This window comes from Leucopleurus acutus, assembly GCF_964270905.1.
Source record: "Leucopleurus acutus genome assembly, chromosome: 1".
NCBI lineage: Eukaryota > Metazoa > Chordata > Mammalia > Artiodactyla > Delphinidae > Leucopleurus > Leucopleurus acutus.
In genome coordinates, this window is record NC_139142.1 from 171,548,419 (window position 1) to 171,559,073 (window position 10,655).

The 10,655-nt window shown below is 42.5% G+C and overlaps 1 pseudogene across 1 annotated transcript; it reads left to right on the forward strand.

The window, feature by feature from the left end:
* The first annotated feature begins 1,572 nt into the window (after nucleotides 1-1,572).
* LOC309969169 (small ribosomal subunit protein uS10-like) lies at nucleotides 1,573-3,483 on the forward strand (annotated as a pseudogene). Its single transcript has 2 exons — nucleotides 1,573-1,608; nucleotides 2,287-3,483. The product of its transcript is annotated as a small ribosomal subunit protein uS10-like (transcript).
* Nucleotides 3,484-10,655: the final 7,172 nt, after the last annotated feature.

Here is a 10,655-nt window from a genome sequence, read left to right on the forward strand (position 1 = left end):
CACAACAGTAAGTCAAGACAAAAGCCAATCACCTTAATAAACAGTAATCGGATGAAATTCAATCTATTTTATTCTAGTTAATCTACTCTAGATTCTTAAAAAACACTAAATGAAATGAAAGCATAGTTCCTTAATACAATAAAGATCCCCAAACCCGGGGCAGTGGTATAAAAGGAGTTCCATTAAAGGCAGACAGGGAACAAATAGGCCCAAGATCAGTACAGTTGCTTAACATTAATCTGAAGGTCTGGCTGCTGTGGTGAGGAATAAACCACATTAATATGTGCAGACGGTATACTAACGTGGCTGAAAACATTCAAGAGGATATACATCAAAACTCAGAACTAATGAAGAGTTCAGAGAGTGGCTGCTTACCAGACACAAAACAATCAAAATCCTTCAACAAAACTCAGAAGAAAAGTATTTTACACTGTAGCAACAAAACTAGTAGCCAGGAATAACCACACACACACACGCACACACACACACGTCCTACATGAAGAAAATGATTAAATTACTAAAAACTGTAAAGGAAGACTAGAATAAATTGAGAAGCATACCATATTCTTGAATTTGAACAATTAACATAAATAAGTTGATTCTAGCCCAAAATAAAAATACAGGTTTGGTACATTTCCATCTAAAATCCCAATATAATTTTTTGATACTTTCTATTTCCCTGGGGGAGAAAAAGCCCAAGATGGATTTTATAACTGAGTAATGAAAATGGATTTTTTCACATATCAAAATGTATAAAATGTCAACACTTAAAAGAGTGTATCAGTTAAGAGTAGACTAACACCCAGATTATGAGAATTCTATACATAAGTAGCAGACACAAATCAATTTCTACTATTCAATAAAAGGAGCTAGGAAATTGGACAGTATTTGGAAAAACAGCTTAACCTGAATCTTCACTCAGCATTATATCATTTAAGTAAAGTTTAAAAATGTTTTAAGTTTTAGATTTACAGAATTATTGTGAAGATAATACAAAGAGTTTCCATATATCCCACACCCAGTTTTCTCTATTATTACTATCTTGCAATAGTATGTAATATTTGTTGAAATTAATGAACCAATATAACCAATGTGTTATTAATAATCATATTTTTATTAAGTCACTCATTTTAGAGAAAGATTCTGGATGAGGTTTCAGAGAAATTCAAATTACCACAGAGAAGCAAATAACCATTTTCAAAATTAACCTCATCTGGGGGGTTTCCTAGCTCATTACAGATTATGGGCTTGGACCTGGATGCAGGCTTTCTCTCCACAAGCTCCCAGGATGTCTGCAGCCCTCAAACCCACAAGGTGATCATAGATCTCCTATAAAGGGGGCTTGCAAAGGCCAATTCCCACCCTCTCCTTCAGTTACCAAACAACTACTGAGTGTCAGCAGTTTGCAACTCCCCTCTTACACCAGGCTCCTGGGAGAATACAAAGATGCTCCCGGCATCCCCGTGGGCATGACTGTTGTGAAACAGGAAAAATGACCCATGCCTTGGTGCTGTTTGGATTTAAGGTTCTATCCAGGCAAGGTTCTATCCAACTGGGATGAAAACATTCCAAATGCACTTGAACTCCAAGGATCCAGAGGACAGTCTGGTACAGGGCAGAAGCTGCCTCATTTGTCTCAGTCACCATCTCTTGACCCCTCCACATAGGCCCTGTGCTGAGGTCTAGAGATCTGAGGTTTACGGTACTCATCTTTGGCCCTAAGGAGCTCCCATGCTGGGGGAAAAAACAACAAAGTAAAAAATAAACCAACAACAACAAAATATAAGGTCCAAAGATGAAAAAGAAATGTATCACAGGAAAACCACAGATCAATGTTCCTTATCAATACAGATGCAGAAATCCTCAATACAATGCTGCAGGCAAACCACATCCAGCAACATAGAACGAAGACTACACACCGTGGGTTTATCCCAGGAATAAAAATTTGGTTCCACATAAGAAAATCAATGTAATATACCATATTAATAGAATATGGTATATTAATAAAGAACAAAAACTGTATCTCAATAGACACAGAAAAAGCATTTGGGAAAAAAAAACATCACCACCCCTTCATGACAAAATAGTCAACAAACTAGGAACAGAAGGGAACAACTTCAACCTGATAAAGGGCAGCTATGAAAAACCCACAGCATCACTCCTATGCACGGTTGTATCAGAAGTCCTACCTGGGGCATTTAGGCAAAAAAAGAAATCAAAGCATCCAGAATGGAAAGGAAGAAGTAAAACCATCTCTGTTTGCAGATGACATGATCTTGTATCTAGAAAATCCTGCTCTTTGAGACACAGCCGCAGCCCCAGTGGAGCCCTGGACTGCCCACTTCTGCTCCTGATTCACAGCTGTGCTGTTCCATCTCCCTGAGGAACAGTCTTTCAGGAAGCCGTGACGCAGCCGCGGCTTTTAAAGATACCGGAAAGACACCCGCGGAACCAGAGGTGGCAATTCACCGAATTAGAATTACCCTGACCAGCCACAGTGTAAAATCTTTGGAGAAGGTGTGTGCTGTCTTGATCAGTGGTGCAAAGGCAAAGAATCTCAAAGTGAAAGGACCAGTTCAGATGCCTACCAAGACTCTAAGAATCACTAAAAGAAAAACTCCTTGTGGTGAAGTTTCTAAGATACGGGACTGTTTTCAGATGAGGATCCACAAGCAGCTCACTGACTTGGCACAGCCCTTCTGAGATGGTTAAGCTGATTACTTTCACCAGTACTGAGCCAGGAGTCAAGGGTTGAAGTCACCACTGCATATGCTTAAATCAATTATTTTGAGAAATTATGTTGTTTAAAAAAAGAAGAAAACAAAATCCTATGGAATTCACATACACAACACAGAAACTACTGAAGTTAATAAACAACTTCAGCAATGTTGAAGGATATAAGATGAACACACAAAGCCAACTGCATTTCTATACACTAACAATGAACAATCCAATTTACAACAGAATCAACAAGAATAAAAAACTTAGGAAAGGATTTAACAAAAGATGTGTAAGACTTGTACAATAAAAACTATAAAACATTATTGAAAGAAATTTAAAATGATCTACATAAATTGAAAAACATCCTATGTTCGTGGATTTAAAGACTTAATATTGTTCAGATGGCAATACTCCCAAAACTGATCTACAGATTCAACACAATCCCTATTAAAATCCCGCCTGGCTTCTTTGCAGAAATTGACAAGCTAAAATTCCCATGGAAATGCTAGAGACCCAGAATAGCCAAAACAATCTTAAAAAGGAGAAGCAAATTTGGAGGACTCACTTATCCCAATTTTGAAACTTACTACAAAGCTACAATGAAATAAAGACATTGTCGTACTGACATAAGGATAGGCACAGATCAATGGGACAGAATTGAGAGTCCAGAAAGAGACCTATACATTTGTGGTTAATTTTCAACAAGGGTGCCAAGACAATTCAATGGGAAAAAAATCATCTTTTTAACAAATGGTGCTGGGACAACTGGATATCCTCAGGCAAAAGAATGAAGCTGGACCCTTACCTAACACCACATATAAAAATGAACTGAAAATGGTTCATAGACCTAAATGTAGGAGCTAAACTATAAAACTCTTACAAGGGGCAAATCTCCATGATCTTGGACTTAGCAATGGTTTCTTAAATATGATACTAAAAGCACAGGCAACAGAAGGAAAAACAGATAAATTGGACTTTATTAAAGACTTTTGTGCTTCAAAGGACACCATGAAGAAAATGAAAAGACAGCCCACAGAATAGGAGAGAATATTTGCAAATCAAGTATCTGGTAGGGATTGAGTATTAAGACTAAAAAACTACGTCTCAACAATAAGAGCACAAATAACCCATTTTTAAAATGGTTAAAAGATTTGAATAGACATTTCTCCAGAGAAGATGTAAAAATCACAAGTACATGAAAAGACATTCAACGTCATTACTCAATAGGGAAATGCAAATCAAAACCACACTGAGATACCACTTCACAGCCACTAGGATGGCTATAATCAAAAAGATGGACAATATTAAGTGTTGGAGGATGTGGAGAAACTGGAGCCCTCATACACTAGTGATGAGAATGTAAAATGTTGCAGTCACTTTGGAATAGTTTGGCGGTTCCTCAAAAGTTAAAAACAGTATTACCATCATGTCCCAGCAATTCCACTCCCAAGAGAATTGAAAATATATGTCCACACAGAAACGTGTACATGAATGTTTATAGCAGCATTAGTCATAATTACCAAAGTGTGGAAATAACCACATGTTCATCATCTGACAAAAAGATAATGTGATACTCATACAGTGGAATATTGTTCAGACATATTAATAAAAAGGTGATACCACGTGTATAAACTTCGGAAACACTATTACATTGTGCAAGTGAAGGAAGCTGGACATGAAAGATCACGTATTGTGTAATTCCATCTACACAAAATGTCCAAAACTGGTAAATCAACAGAAACAGAAGGTAGATTGGTGACTGCCACTGGCCGAGGAAGGGGAGGATGGAGAGTGACTGCTTACGGGTCTCGGCTTTCTTTTGGGGGGTCTTAAAAATGTTCTGGAATTAGATTGTGGTGATATTTGCACAACCTGGTGAATATACTGAAATTCATTCGGTTGTATACTTTTAAAGGGTAAGTTTTATGGTATGTAAATTATATCCTTTTTAAAAAGTCTAGGTGTGTGTGTTGTGAGGGATTGGTATGGGATGCTACCCATACAGTTAGGCACTGGCTCTGCCCCCAGGAAACCAGGGGCTTCACAGATGAGACTTTTGAGCCGAGTTTCACAGGATGAATGGGCTTAATGAGGAACAAGGAAGGCATTCCACGTAGGGCAAAAGCATGTTCAAAAGCTCAGGAATGGCAAAGAGCACTGCAGGACAGCTCTCTATAGGGGCCTCTGTATGACAGGAAGTTGGGGCTGGGAGGTAAGAGGAGGCAAATGCCACACCAGTGAGTCTGGGAAACCCAGAGAATGACAGGCTCCTGCGTTTTGCTTAAATCAAACAGAAACATTTGTAGAAATTCCAAAGAGAAAATTTCAGTTTAGTAAGCTCTAACTCTCCATCATGTTTTATTTGGGTAAAGCATTGGGTTTTTCTTTGGGAAGCCATGCCTTGCCCCCATTAATCCCTAAGGTTTTACTAGAGGGACTCTATACCCTCACCCCCACCCCCAGGACCATGTGACCTAGGCCTTGTCAATGACACCATCTCATCCTCCCAGCCACAGTGATTGGTCCAGGGAACAGCACATAGCTCAAGATGGGCCACTCAGAGGCAATGAACAAGGGATTTTGTGGAAAGCATCAAAAGACTCTTCTGGTGATCATTTTGTAATGTACAGAAATATCGAATCAGTATGTTGTACACTGGGAACTAACATGGTGTTAGAACACAGGTCAATTATACTTCAATTTTTTAAAAAAAGGGTGTGGACACAGATTCTCCCCTGGGGCTCCAGAATGAATGCAGCCTGCTGACAAGTGATTTTATCAATAGTTTCAGTGAGAGTGACTTCTGACCTCCAAAACTGTCAATAATAAATGTATGGTGTTTTAAGCTAAAAAAAAAAAAAAGAAAAGAAAAAAAAGGGACTCTCTTTCCCTGGGTGGCTAAGTTAGTAAGACATAACCAGTAGCCTTCTGTTTGGCCACTCTGCTGAAATGTGGAAATGCCAAGAATGAAATGAAGCTAAAATGGAGGAAAGCAGATATTCCAGAGAACACTGCTTGAGCATCTGGACCAAGGCCTAAAGCTTTGAAGCACCACAAAGCACCTTAATGCCTCAAGCTTTTCCACAAAGTTTTTAGTTACGTGAGCCAATGAATTCACTTTTTAATTTGAGCCAGTTTGAGTTGCAACTAAAACAATCCTGATGAATGCAGTAGGCTATGTTTAGACAAACAAGTCTGTACTCAAGACCTAAAAATATCAAGGCACATTAATTGTGGAAGATCAGGGCCTATCCTTGCCACCATCAATATTACTGTAGGTGAACTAGGCATCTCCTCCCAAGAACGTGTCTGCTCGTGACAGTGACATAACTTACATGGCATTTGTATGAGCCAGTGCCACATCTGGCCTTTAGAAAGTGCTCAGGAAAAGAGGGTTATCTTCTACTCATTTGTCCAAGAACCAATTGTGTATTAAGCCCACATGTGAGACTTCCCCGGCGGTCCAGTGGTTAAGACTACGCACTCCCAATGCAGGTGGCACGGGTTTGATCCCTGATCAGGGAAGTTCCCGCATGCTGCTCAGCACGCCGCATGCTGCTCAGCACGCCGCATGCTGCTCAGCACGCCTTAAAAAAAAAAAAAAAAAAGCCCCCAACATCTGCCCCGCCCTGCCCCAGGAGGCAGGGAAGGCACATGGCAGGGGGGCAAGTCAGGTCTAGGAGCTGCATTCACAAACTCACAGGCTTCCAACTGAGTTTTCTTTCTGCCTTCTCTGAAGACAGCACAGGGAACTATATTCAATAGCTTGTAATAAACTATAATGGAAAATAATCAGAAAAAAAGAATAAAGACATATATGTGTATATATATATATATATATATATGCATAGCCAAATCACTTTGCTATACACCTGAAACTAACAAAATGTTGTAAATCAACTATACTTCAATTAATTTTTTAATCTAAAAATTAAAAAAAAATGCCAAGCTGGTATTAAAAATTAAGCAGAATGGAAAGTATACCTGATTCCCACCAGCAGTTACTTCAGTGAAGTTTTCTGACTCAGAATGAAGTTTAAACTTTTAATAATTGTTTTTAGCATTCAAACAGCGTTCAGAAAGGCAAATGAACTGGCAACAGAACAAGTAAACACATGAGTTTAGCTGAAGGCTGTGTCTGCAGGGACTGACTAGGAAACAGCCACCCTGGAGGGCAGAGAGGGAGGGATTCTGCTGGCTCGTTACCGATGAGTCAGGGCTGCAGGCCAAGTCCCCTAAGGGGATGCCCAGCAAGGGCGCCCCGGCCTGCCAAGTCCAAGGCACTTGCACCTGGCACCAAGGGAGCAGAGGTGGTAAGAAAGGAATTCTTTCCCTACAGTCCTGTGGGGCTTGAGAGTCCAAGGACAATACTGGTCTGCTGCCTGCAACAAAGAGCAAGGTAAAAGGCCCACCCGTCTTGGGAGTCAGCAGGTTACATCAGCTTGTTGCATATACAGTGACATTTTTTTATTGGTTTTATTTCACAAGCTCCATTTGCCAGGCAATGCACCTGGGTCATGTACAGCATTCACTCCTCACAGCACCCCTATGAAGTAGACACTACTATAACCCCCACATGCAGGTGAGGACACTGAGGCACAAGACGGGTTAAGCAACGTGCCGCACATCACAAAATCAGTAAGTGGCTGGGTCAGCATTTGCACGCAAGTCTGTGCTCTCAGCCCCTCCACTCTGCCGCCTCTTCAAAGAGGATTTAGAATCCTTGGGATTCTTAAAACCTTTGAAAGTAATTTGAATATGCGCTTAGGAGACCTGGCCTTGCCCCTGCGGGCCCATGGGTGGTAGCTGGGCACTATCCATGTCTGCCTGGGGTTTCCCTCCTCCTTGGCAGACAAGCCCTTTCTTAAACTCTCCTCAAACTACCCCACTGAGGTGTCCTTTCTCTTGCACCCTGGCTGATACAAGGGGGTATCTGAAGGGTAATATTTACTTTCTTTTTATAGTTCTTGTATATATATTTTTAAACATTTTAAACTAAGTATTCTAATGCAGAGTGATAGAGAATTTGAGTCTTAAGCTAGAAACAGAGAATGGATGTTTATTATGGGAAAAATCCTTTGACTAGGCTTCCATGGTTATGTGAATCTAGAAGCAGCAAGTTGTTCTGGGGAAAGATGATAAACATAAACAAGCCGCCTGGTTTGCTGTGTGTGGTTCAGCAGATTGCCTCTCCCTGGATTCCACAGTTCAGGGTGGACGTTTGCACAGGAACCCAGAGGATGAAGTTGGGGCAGCCATCGGGGTAGTCTGGGGTGGCCCTGAAGCAGGCACCTGGCAGGAAAGGCCCTTAAGGTGACTCCCCCTGGAGAAGGGCAGATGCCCTGGAGGCTGACCCAAATTCAGAATCAACAGGTTCATGCAACAGCTGAGGGAAGCCACTGAGGACTTAGGGACCCTGGCAGATGTCCTGCTCTGAGGAAGGAAGGCTGAACATGTGACAGCCAAGAGAAGTTGTTCTAGGGCACCAGAGTGGGCTGTCACAACCCTGTGCATGTGTCCCCAGAGAGTGGGCGGGCCCATGGACCATGCGGAAACCTTCACTTACACCAGCGACACCTGTGGTCACCACAGTCAATTAGTGTGCACATCTAATTTTCTGGTGTCCCAGTCCAGCTTGGGAAGGACTGACCCCTGGAATTCTTTGACATCCAAGGGAAGGGTGATCTAGAGGGAGGTATAAGAATTGTTGCTTATGGACATAAAGGCTTGAGCATCACCTGGAAAAGTAAAGTGAAGGAGTGTGCCCCAAGCTGGTGACACAGGTCATACCAGGAACCTCCAGGGTCCCAGACCAACCCGCCCATGGGGGCATCTTTGTGTCTCCAGCTCTGGGACCAGGAAAGGTAGGATGATGTCGTCCTTGAATAAAAACACAGAGCTATCACCTATGCCATGAACATCGTGGAGAGCATGTTGCCTTTCCTGTGCATGCTCACCAAGGCGGGTAGGGTGGGGTAAGGGCGTCAATGCTGGTACCACTGCTAGACTCACAGGATGATGAACTCAGATCAGAGCCACAGCTCTGCCCATGGATAACTTCATGCCAGAGAACATCAGATAAAGGAGCACCAAACCCTCAAGAGGTCTGTCTAACCTTGATCACTCCCAGGCACAACACCCATGAATCCCACCCCCCAGTCCCTCCCAAGGGCAGGAGACATCCTCGCAGGCTCAGCTGCCCTCCAGTCTCTCCCAAGGCTGCATCACAAAACACATCCATCTGTTCTTCTGAAACCACCCACTTCATCTCTCATTTCTTCCTCATTTTCAATTCCTGCTTTTCTAATTATTCTCAGTATCTAAATGTCACAATATAAAGAAGCAATACTTATAGAGACTATTTTACTTCGGTTTCGTTTTTGCAGCTTTCCCCAATCTGATTCTCCCCAACGGCTGCTGGGACCAGCCCAGCCTGGCTACCCCACTGCACGGCAATCTGACAATTGGCTTATCAAGACAGCAGGACGGTTGAAGGTGCTGTCCTCCTTCCTCTGGGTCCCCACGGGGCTGAGTTTCTGTTTCCTCTGTCCTGGCCCCAGTGGAACTCAGACGTGTCCATCTGTCCATAGGGAAAGGTGTGGAAGGACCTGCACCACAAGGCTAATAGTACTTAACTTGGAATGTATGTGAGGAAGAACCACCAACAGCCTTCTGGGTTATTTGACTTTCTTTCAACAAAGCACATACATCTTTTGTAATGAGAGTTCTGGGGCTGTTAATCTGGGGCTGTTGATCACATCCCTCTGCTTTATTGCTGGATCTCACAGCCAAGGGAGGGCGCTTCTTGCCACCCCACCTCCACTGGCCTGCCCCACCGCACCCCTAGTCTGGACATTCCAGCCTGCACTACAAATGCAGAGGAACAGGGGTCAGGAGCAGGGAATATGGTGAACTTCAGACCCACCCGAACTCTACAGGTGGGTCTGAGAGAGGGCCAAAGCCAGCTGGAATAACGACCTTCTTGCCATTTTAAGCAAATCAAGACAAATGTGAAAGAAGCTACCTTGTGTCATGTGGAAGTGAGTGAGGGGTGAGGGAGGAACAACTTTCCTTCCCCAAACTCCTTAAGAGGGTCAACCAGTTGGCAACACCTATGGATAAAGACAGCAAACCGGAGAAGGAAGCGTCTCCTTAAAGTCATATTCAAGGAGTTTTGTGGGGTTTTTTTAAAGCTCTGTTTAAGAAATCTACATAATTATCTGTGTATATATCTGTCCCCTCTCACTTATTCTTAGGGTTTGCCACAGAGGAATAAGGGAGGGAGGGAAGCTCTCAATATTCTTAACTGCAAACAAGCCATTGAAAACCCTTTCTTGAGTTCAATCAGTTAGCTTAATATTTGGCTCCTAAATCAGTTTGATCCTGACCTGGTTTATCTTTCTCAAAGGTGACAGTGCCCTAATTTCCAGACAGAAAATATTGTTAACCCCTCTCCTTCTCTTCCCCTGCCCCCAATAAATTACTATACAGTAAATCTCTAGTCTAGTTTTTCTCAAATAGGATCTTGCACTGAGATTGTTAAAAATGCAATTACATTCTTACTTTCAAATGATTCAGAGAAATGAAAGTGTGTGGAGAGAGAGAGAACATGTGTACACAAATATGGCAAAAATATTAACAAAAGGTAAATCTTTTTTTTTTTTTTTTTTCCTGGTACGCAGGCCTCTCACTGTTGTGGCCTCTCCCATTGCGGAGCACAGGCTCCGGACGCGCAGGCCCAGCGGCCACGGCTCACGGGCCCAGCCGCTCCGTGGCATGTGGGATCCTCCCGGACCAGGGCATGAACCCATGTCCCCTGCATCAGCAGGCGGACTCTCAACCACTGCGCCACCAGAGAAGCCCCAAAAGGTAAATCTTATAGGTGAAGAGTATACAACTAAGTATTCATCCTACTATTCTTGCAACTTTTCTGT